The sequence below is a fragment of the Malaclemys terrapin genome, chromosome 12 (genome assembly GCF_027887155.1).
Source record: "Malaclemys terrapin pileata isolate rMalTer1 chromosome 12, rMalTer1.hap1, whole genome shotgun sequence".
Lineage (NCBI taxonomy): Eukaryota > Metazoa > Chordata > Testudines > Emydidae > Malaclemys > Malaclemys terrapin.
This window is the reverse complement of record NC_071516.1, coordinates 20,152,415-20,163,002: the sequence shown is the minus strand read 5'-3', so window position 1 is coordinate 20,163,002 and position 10,588 is coordinate 20,152,415.

Genomic DNA, 10,588 nt, shown 5'->3' with positions numbered 1-10,588 from the left:
CACTCCTGCCCCATTGACCCCACTGAGGACCATCCGGAGTCATATGTTGCCCTCAGTCTGGTACTACTGCTAGTAGGGGACATCTCCTAAAGTCTGTATCCTACCTTTGATTGAGGAACACTGGTACAGCAGGGTTAAGAAAGGATCCCCCCCCCCCAATTGTATTCTGGGGTTTTATTTTGTTTTGTTGCCTCCTTCCTCTGAAGCACCATAGATGGCCACAGCTGGAGATGGGACACTGGATGGGGTGGGCCGGTGCTCTGAGGTGGTACAGAGAATTCTCTATCTCAGGTGCTGGCTAGCTGGTTCTTGCTCACGTGCTCAGAGTCTAACCAAACACCGTATGTGGGGCTGAGAAGGAATTTCCCCCAGGTCAGACTGGCAGTGAGTTTGGGGGATTTTCGGTTTCCTCTGCAGTATGGGGTGCAGGTCACTTGCCAGGATTATCTGGATGTATTTCACCTAATAAATTCCCTGCCATTGCACAGGCATCGGACACTAGTGCACCTTGGTTCTTCCTATTCTTCTGAGGGCTGTGATATTTTGGTTGTTGGGTTTAGTGGATAGGTGCTGGGTGGTGTTGAGGTCCTGTGATACACAGACTGGATGATCTGGCCGTCCCTTCTGGCCTCAAGGTCTGTGACTCTAATTCCAGTGTGGGCTGCATGTGTTAACTACTTCTAGGTATGCCCTGTATTCCAGTCATGTTATGGAGCTGGTGAGATTTCCCCCTAGCTCTGCACCTGATGGAAACCACTGGAACCTTTATTTGTATGTCTTTGGATCAGTGTTTACTCTAAAGTGAAGTAGAGGACTAACATGACAATTAGCAGGAAAAAGACATTTTTCTTTATTTTCCTGGGTGCAAACTGTCAAAGCCCTCGTGTCACTGAGATTGCCTGAAAGGGAAGAGAAAAATAAAAGAAACTTTTGTCACTGTAACATCAGTCCTAGATCTCTGCTCCTCTCTCTTTGCTATAAAAGCCTTCTGCATTCCTTGGTACTTGAAAGCAGATGCTACAAAGAATATACAAACAATCGCCACCAGGAACATATCTGTTCTTTAAAACTTAGAGCAGGAATGGAGAGAGTGGATCAAGAAAAGATTTAGACATTTTCAGTTACCAACTTGATTCTCCACCTCCTTATTACCCAGCTGTCTGTGGTAGTACAATGTTCTAGCTCAGCAAAGCATTAATTGTAAGCAATGTGTTAATGAGACCTTATCCTCTGTGCAGATATGACCCCACCTCCCAAAGGCTGCTGTAAAATGGTACAGAACAGAGGGCAGGAATTTCCATTATTCTGGGCAAAACCGATAGTCTCTCCACTTCAGGAGAGGATGCGTCAGACAATCAGGGTCTCTTTCTCAAATCCGTCATCACTCAGAGACGCGTTTTTCAAGTGAACTGGGCAGGCTGGGTTGAAGACCACATAGTGTCCAGTAGAGGCTTGGGCTGCACTTGTTCCAGTTATTCTTTCTCTCCTTACAAGCAGCCGGGTTACTTGGTGGAGTAAGGATGCTGCTCCATTAGCACCCTTCAGTAGAAGCTTGCAGTAAAAAGGCTTTAGCCAAGTCAAGCGTTCCCCCTTGTCTCCTGTTTCTAGCTGTCTGGAGGGAGCAGTTCTGGTGAAGCCTCAAAAGCTTCCAGGAAAACAACATGCTGTGGGCTGGAAGCTACGCTGCGCTGAGCGTCTCAGGGCCCCAGGCAGGCAGCTGGAAATGGCATCAGAAGGAGGACCCCACATCAATTACTCCCTGAGAGTTGCCGAAAGGTTGGTCTGCTCCTGGCTCAGGTGCAGTGAGTTAATTAATTCTTCCCGTCTCCCTGTTCGTTATTGGGGAGGCTGATAACTGGCAACAAGTCCAGCTGCAATGGAGAAATTAAGTTGTAGCTGCGTTAATGGAAATGCGATCTCTGCAGTACCTCTCTTCAATTAGCAGCTTCAAGAGCAACTCCTTACAATGAATCAATTAGCAGGCTGCACAAAGCCTCTGGATTTCTGACAGGGCTAAGGAGTGCTCCCGCCTCGGTATGCTAGAGTAGAGAGGCATGGAAAAGGCTGGGGAGCCAGTGAAGCTCCCCCTCCACCCATCTTCACTGTGCCACAGAGTGTAGACTCGCTATGATGCCAACAGAAGGAGGGGGAGCCTGCCCTTGTCTGTGGTAGATTTACGATTCTCTCCTGGATCAAGCGTGTCCCACCTCATAAAAGTCAACCCATGTTCCGTGTATTGCTGTTAATGAGGAAATAGCTGTACTGTGCACAGGCGAGCTACTGCCAGTAATACAGCCCTGTGAGCCAAGCACCCCAGCACACATTCTGGACGTTAGTGATCATTGCTACCTGCCTGGGGTAGGGCGTTGTTGCTACATAGGGAGGCACAGACAAGCAAGGTGGCTTGTCCGAGTGACTGGGAGACCTGGCAATGTGGTATGGGCTTGTGGTTTGGGCAGGGGACTGGGGCTTCTGAGAGCTAGGTTCAGTTCCTGGCTTTGTAACAGACTCTTGGTGTTACTGCAGGCAAGTCACTTAATCTCAGGTACCCCTCAGTTAAATGAGGATAATAAAGCTTACTTTCTGAGTTCTTTGTCTGGCTTCTCTAGTACGCCTGGAGGGGGGTCAGGTCTGTTTCTTACTACATGTGTGCACAGCGCTTAGCGCTGCAGGTGCTACCGCAATATAAATCATTGATACTAGCAAAACCTGGAATAAGAGTCCTGGCTCCCAGGCCCCCTGCTCTAGCCACGTGACCATGCCTGGCACTCACGATCAGGACATGTTCACTGGTGAATGCCTGACTCCAAGACACAGTGTCTTCTGTTCTCTTTATGATCATCTCCCTCTCAAGACTAATGACATATACAGTGAGCTGAACTGCAAACCCTGCTTGTGAAGCTCCTGGGTCATCTGTCGCTGGTGGATATAGGGAAATAATGCCCAGTGGATGGCAGTTTCCCCTGCAGGCTGGGCTTTCTCTCTGAGCTGGTTCGCAAAGTAACTTGTGAAGAGAGCCCTTCAAGGAGTAGGGAGAGTTTGAAATTGCCATAACAAATGACGTCACTAGGAACCCAGGTGAGCTCAGGCAGTGAGAGGAAGCTGCAGCGTTAAAGAAAATAGCAAGGGATGAAGGAGGCCAAAACCACAAATCCGAGCGCAGCCAACTGCCCATACTTAGGATTTTATTAGGGCTGTTTACTGAACAAGTATCCGCAGAGGAGCCACTCCAACATCATTAGATTTCCTGGCTGCTTGGAGGGAACCAGTCCAGGGACTGGGCTTCTTCCCCACAACCCCACTGGCTCCGGTCCTTACGGAGGCTGCCGCACTGGCTGGGTTGCTTATGAGCTGGCAGAGGGAGTGGGATACATGCCGTTAACTTCCATCCAAGGTGTCAGTGAGGAGGAGGGTGAGCTGGTGGAGACAAGGGGCTGGATTGGTTCCCAGTGAAACGCCACTCAGAGGAGGACTCGCTGCTCCATGCTCAGCTCTGCAGAAGGGTCCCTCCAGGCACACAGGTGGTGCAGAGGCTGCCATCTGCCTGGTGCCATTGTGCCGGGGGGAGGGTGGGCTGAGCGAGCATGCAGCCTGCCTTCCTCTCCTCGGGCCCATGTGGGAGTGTGGAGTGGACGGAGTTAGTGTAAAAGGTGCGTCTGAGAGAGAGACGTGACTAAGCAGCTCCCATCACCTTCTGCTCTGTGAGCCTGGTCAGATCAGATCAGCACATAACAGGGTGGGTGCATCTGGCTTTGAAGCTCCTTGCTTCTCCCCCTCGAGGATGACGCCATTTTCCCTTTGACCCAGTTTGCTTCAACCCTCCTCTCCTGTCGCCTTCCCACTCCTCCACCCCAGCACCTGGATGAACTCCAGGCCTCGCCCCCATCCCCCGCACTCTCCCTACATCCCGCATCAGTAGTCTCAGTACTTTTCCCTTTGACAACTCTGCAAACCCCCTGGCACGCCATTCCCTCTCCCTCCCCCTGTCCCCCCAGCACCTGCTGGCGTTTTCTCCCACGTGTGCTCCAGCAGCAGGCACAGGAAGTGCTTGCCCATGCTTTGCAGGGATGTCAGACATTCCCCAAAGGAGATGTTTTGTGTTGCCAAAGGATCACAATGAGAAAACACCACATCTACTGGCCTGGCAGGTTTCTGCTCGTCTGGCCCTGATCTGTGGCGGGTTCCTGCCACAGGTGCTGACTTTCTTCTTTCCGGGTGCTCCACCTTGAGGTCCCGCCCCTGCTCTGCCCCTTTCCCCAAGACCCAACCCTCGCTCCACCTCTTCCCAGCCCACCCCGTCCCGCCTCTATCCCTTCCCCCAGTGCCTCCTGCTTGCTGTCAAGCAGCGGATCGGCGGCTGGCTGGTTGGTGTTGAGCACCCATTACTTTTTTTCTGTGGGTGCTGCAGCCCCTGAGCACCCATGGAGTCGGCGCCTATGGTTCCTGCTCTGAAGAGCATTAGAGGGGGTTGTCGGTGAGCACGAAAGGCTCAGATGAAAGGAAGTGAGATTCCTGCAGTGCGTACAATGGCATCGCGGGCTCCCAAGGAGCACACGCTAAGGACCAACTCCAGCCCTGCTATAGCACTGGGAGAGCCACCCACTCCTGTGAGGGAAGCATGTCACTGATTACCTAGGAGACCATGATGAATGATCCTCCAAAACACTGTGCCCCCTTTCCAGGTGCACTGAAAAGTAGGAGAAATATACTGGTAGCCAAGGATTAGCCCTTGGTGTCCTGTTTCCTCTCTTGGAGGTGATCCCCCTGTGATCAGGGTGGAGTGTGAAGGGCAGGAATGTAGGGTTCCAGCTGATCATAGCTGAGTCATTTCCTCCCAAAAATGAAAACGATTTTTAAAAATCCAGAATCTTCTACAAAGAGAGTGCCAGTGCAACAGGTGTCCCTCGCCATTGGCGCTCACAGAGACGCCAAGCAAGGAATGATCCATGGAAACTGAACTCCCCTCCAGCATACACAGGAGGCTTCTCCAGGGCTGGGCTGAGAGACACTGGGCAGGCAGGGAAAGCCTGCACTGCCATTACTCCCCGCTGCGTGTCGTAACTGTTCTGAGTCTAACTCTGAGTCCAGCACCATCAGCCTGGCACCACTCATTAGCACAGGAATTACCTAATGAAACTGAAGAATGAAGGGAGGCAGCATTTTATTAATATCCATAAAGATGTCTGTCTCCGTATCTGGTTCTGGAGATCTTATCCACATGCTGCAACAGCTGCTCATGGAGAGTCCTGCCAACTAGAGAAGTGCCCGAAGAAATAAATCCTGCAAAGGAAAGGCGATCGGCACAGGGGGTGGGGAAGATAGGCAGTTGGAGACATGCTTACAGTAGTCTAGCCTTTAGTTTAATACACTGGCTCAGAAACCTCTTGAGCTGATCCAAAGCCCACTGAACTCGAGAGTCTTTGCTTTGACTTCAGTGGGATATGCATCTGTCCCTGAGTAAGATGGAATGAGAAACTCAAAACACCAAGAGAACATTGGCAGGCAGAGAAGTTCGACTGAGGTTCTTCGTAGCATCAGTAATGTCTGATTATTTCACTGTTTTAGGCTGCAGTGGTTGCTGGGTACTGAATACCTGAATCACGCCTGCTCCCGTGCTAAAGATGTTGGGGAAGCTAAGAACTGGGGAAGGAGGAGATTTGGGTAGTAAGCAGCTGGGTGATCAGACACTTTAATAAGATATGTGCCCATCGCTGCTGACCATATTACACAACTCGGCCAGTTACTGGATGCTACATAGCAACTAGAGCAACTATCTAATGTACATAGTCAAAGGGAAAACAGGCGACATCATGAACCTGGGTGTTAGCTGCAAACTTGCTAAAATGCCTGTGTCACCCATGCTAACATCAGGTGCCTTTCTGTTGTCTAGACCATTTACAGAGGTTTATGAGTCTGCTACGGCCTCTGTGCTAATGGACTAGGCCCTTTAGCTCAAACAGCAATGGCCAGGGGTGAAAGTAACTTAAAGGACTTACCGGTACTCCAGAGTCCTTATGAGGGGGAGGGGCCTCAACCGGAAGAGGCGGGGCCTTTCAATCCCCGGGTGCTTTAAATCAGGATTTAAAGGACCCGGGGTTGGGGCTGTGGTAGCAGCAGCTGGGAGCCCCGGGCCCTTTAAAACACCCCCGGAGCTACCAGCTATCAGCGGCGGCAGGGTTCTGGCGACTATTTTAAGGGCCGGGGCAGTAGCAGCTGCCGGAGCCCTGGACCCTTTAAATAGCCGCCGGAACCCCGCCTCTGCTTCCCCAGGGCTCCGGCAGCAGAGCTCTGGCAGCAATTTAAAGGGCCCGGGGCTCCAGCCACTGCTGGGAGCCCCAGGCCCTTTAAATTGCCACCAGGGGAAGCCGGTCCGCCCCGGTACGGTGCACCGGCTCTTGCCGGTACGCCATACTGGGGCGTACCGGCTTACTTTCACCTCTGGCAGTGGCTTATGCTTACAGCCTCAGAGGTCCTGGCTTCAATCCCTACAGTTGATCCAAGCAGGGCTCTTGTTACAACTGCATTGAATGCTGCCGGCCTGTGCATGGAAGGGGGAAGTCCAACTGGCTGGTGATGCTTGTTGGAGATGGGGCTAGGACTAGTTGTTTAGCAGCTCTAGGGAGGTGCACCAGCCTGTAGACTAGAAGACAGTACTATCTTCTAGTAGTACTGCAAAGGGCAGTCAGTTTTTCCTAAGCACTAAACGATTGTCCTGAGTTGCAGAAGCGGAATCCTAGTGCGTGAATGGGACAAGCCTGCATTCCAACCCAGCCTCCCACTTCACTTCCAGTGGGACACGCAACTACAGACTTAGGAAGGAAAAATTGGTTTTTCATGGGTAAAAATATTTTCTGCTGATGGCTGAACCGCCCCAGCTGAACTGTTTCCAGTACCTGTAAGGTCCATGCTGACTCTGCCCCTGCTGATTGGGGGTGGCCTTGAGATGTCTTCATAGACATGTGAAAATATAGCATTTCTCATGAGTGACACACTCTGTCTCTGCTGTCTGATTCCTAGACTGTCAGTCATGGTAGCCTTGGGTGAAGCTGAGTATTCTCTTGCTGCCTGCAACTGGAGCTTGGACCACCAGAGGCATCTGAATAAAGGGCCTAAGGGAAAAAATGAGGGGGATCTTCATCCCCATGAGAATGACATGGGCCATGCTCAGACTCTGATACACAAAGGGACCTCCAGCAGCACACAAGGAGATTGGTGGTTTGTTTTAAAAGTCCTTGTAATATTTCCCCATTGGAGCGTGTGCCCCATATGTGTTCTGTACCATGCATGTGATTTCATCATTTGTAATTAAATCCATATGTTATGCTCTGCACTTTCCATGGTATTAAACAGTTGGCGCCTCTTCTTGCAGTCAGTTGTGCAAGAAAATAGTTGATACAAAGATCTGAATAAAACTCCTTTGAAACACATTGGCAGGTTTTGCTGTTGCTATAGAAATGAAGAAATGGACACAATGAATTGACATTTCATGCAGCTATTGTTCACATCAAAGCCATTTAACATACCATCGTTGATAACATCACATATATTTTCAGGGCATTGTACTCAACTGAAATCACATACATCTGTGATTAATATAGCACATTTTCCCCTAATACCTTTCATTTGTTTAGAGCTGTTATGTCCTGTAGCTCCAAGTGTTCACTTTGGCCATCCTGTTCTATTTTGCATTGCAAAGACTAGCCACGATAACAGGCATCTCCACCCAGGGCTGGAAACTTTACTCTGCTTCTTCCAGTTCTTTCACCATCACTTAAAAAATAAAGTCTGGGGTTGGAGGACTGGCTAGTCCAGGGGCTTGGGAATGGGATGTGGAGTCTTTTACCTTTGGTTCACTGATTCCAATCCAGGCCCAAACTAGTAGAGACTGAAAGTATTTACCATCTGGTGGCTGTTCAAATGACTTGTGAGAAAAAAATGTAGGCCTTAGTCCAGTTTCTAATGGTCAGGTGACCACATCATAAAACCACAAGCTCATCTGGGACCAATTGACCCCCTCTATGTTAGCAGAGGCCGAGGAGTGAGTGAGCAATGACAGTGACTTACCCCCGCCTACCCAAAGATGGTCCTGGCAGGTCAGGTTTGAGGCACGTAGGTGGGACAGGGAGAAGGTTAGCTTGCCCTGCCAGTGCTCATACTCTCCCTATTCTGTGGAGAAGGTATTTTTTTCTCAGCGCTGTCTGTTCATCATCTGTCAGAGGCACTAAACTGACACCATTACAAAAATATTTAAAATGGCTCTCTGTACCCATGCTCCAATTGTCTGGTGTCAAATTCTAAAATGTCCAGGGAGAAGAAGCCAAGAGATTGTACTGGGGAAAAAAATTCAATAATGCAAACGGAAAAAATAGTTCGCTTAGCCAAATACATGGAGAAATTTCATAATTCAGACCCAGGGGGGTTATTGTTATTACTGCTACAGTGTAGCCAACCATAGATCAACCATTGTGAAAGGATAATAAAAATGTTTTGAGTAGATATTTCATCCTGGCAGTAATTCTGTGTGATTTTTGCTAGAGGCCAGACAAAAATAATTATAATTGTCGCCATAAATTCAATATTCAGATATTCCAAAGAATAGGAATTTGTATAACAAAGCTTTTGTGCCTGTAGACTTCAGTCAGAGGAGGCTTTTTCACTATTGTTTGGTAAGCAATGTCAGGAATCTTCAAATCTCAAACGCTATAGTCCTCTGAGAATTTATTTTTGTTACCAAACATCATCAAACATAAGCGCCTTAAAAAAATCTTAATATATGTTTTGTCTTTCAGCTGAGATGTAAAACCAAGGTCCTGGTCTTGTGTGGTGACAGAAGAGCCCATGGTAACTTTCGCAGGAGTTGCATTATTAACTCGGGTCTCTTGATCAAATTGCCGTTCTTTCTGCCTGCTGCGATTCTTCCTATAGTTGCAGCTACATAGGGTATTTTTCTTCACTTCCTGTCATAATCTAGCACGTTGCGTTACTGTGAGCTGTTAAACAGCTGCAGTGTCCCATCCCAGAGGTAGGTGCACTCCAGATGCCTACATGGTAAAGAGCTTTGGGATGAGAGATAGGTACATGGAGTATGTCTATTAATGTAAGACTTTTTCTCTCTTTTTGTTTTTTGGCTGTTTGTATTATGTTCAGGAGCTAGCCTAACATTCTCAATGTACATAATTCAGAGCTAAGCCAGCACATAGGGCTTTCTTAGCAGCCATCAGCAGGGCCTGGAACACAAACAAGTAATCAAAGAGCTCTTAGGCCTGGTCTGCACTACAGGGTTAGGTCGAATCTAGCTGCGTTAGGTCAATTTAAAAATCACTGCGTCCACACAACCAACCACATTCCGTCGACCTAAAGGGCTCTTAAAATCGACTTCTGTACTCCTCCCCGACGAGGGGAGTAGCGCTAAAATCGACCTTGCTGGGTCGAATTTGGGGTAGCGTGGACACAAATCGACGGTATTGGCCTCCAGGAGCTATCCCAGAGTGCTCTATTGTGACCGCTGTGGACAGCACTTTGAACGCCGATGCACTAGCCAGGTACACAGGAAAAGCCTCGGGAACTTTTGAATTTCATTTCCTGTTTGGTCAGCGTGGCGAACTCAGCAGCACTCAGTAGTACAGGTGACCATGCAGTCCCCCCAGAATCGCAAACGAGCTCCAGCATGGACCGAAAGGGAGACACTGGATCTGATTGCTGTATGGGGAGAAGCATTGGTGCAGGCCAAACTCTGATCAAAAAGAAGAAATGCAAATATATTTGCCAAAATCTCACAGGGCATGTTGGACAGAGGCTACAACCAGGACACACAGCAGTGCCGCATGAAAGTTAAGGAGCTCAGGCAAGCCTACCAAAAGGAGGAGGCAAACGGTCGTTCCGGGTCAGATCCCCATACATGCCGCTTCTATGATCAGCTGCATGGCATTCTAGGGGGGGACCCTACCACTATCCCACCACTGTTCGTGGACCTGGAAGAGGGGAGTCTCACGCAACAGGGAGGAGGACTTAGTGGATGAGGAAGAGGAGGAGGAGGAGAATGTGCAGCAGGCAAACGGTGAATCTGTTCTCCCCTGCAGCCAGGACCATTTCATCACCCTGGAGCCAATACCCTCCCAAGGCGGGATCCCTGACCCTGAAGCTGGAGAAGGCCCCTCTGGTGAGTGCACATTTGCAACTACACTACAGGGTTTAAAAGCAATAGTATTTAATGTTTGATTTGCCCTGAAGGATTGGGATGCATTCGCGGCCAGTACAGCTACTGGAAAAGTGTGTTCACATGTCTGGGGATGGAGCGGGAATCCTCCAGGGACATCTCCATGAAGCTCTCCTGGAAATACTCTGAAAGCCTTTGCAGAAGGTTTCTGGGGAGGGCTGCCTTATTTCATCCTCCACGGTAGGACACTTTACCACGCCAAGCCAGTAGCAAGTATTCTGGAATCATTGCAGCACAAAGCATGGCAGCGAATGGTTCTGGGTTTTTGTCACATTCAAGCAACATTCGGTCGATATCTTTCTGTGTTAGCCTCAGTAGAGTGATATCGTTCATGGTAACCTGGTTGAAATAGGAGAATTTTTGTAAGGGAAC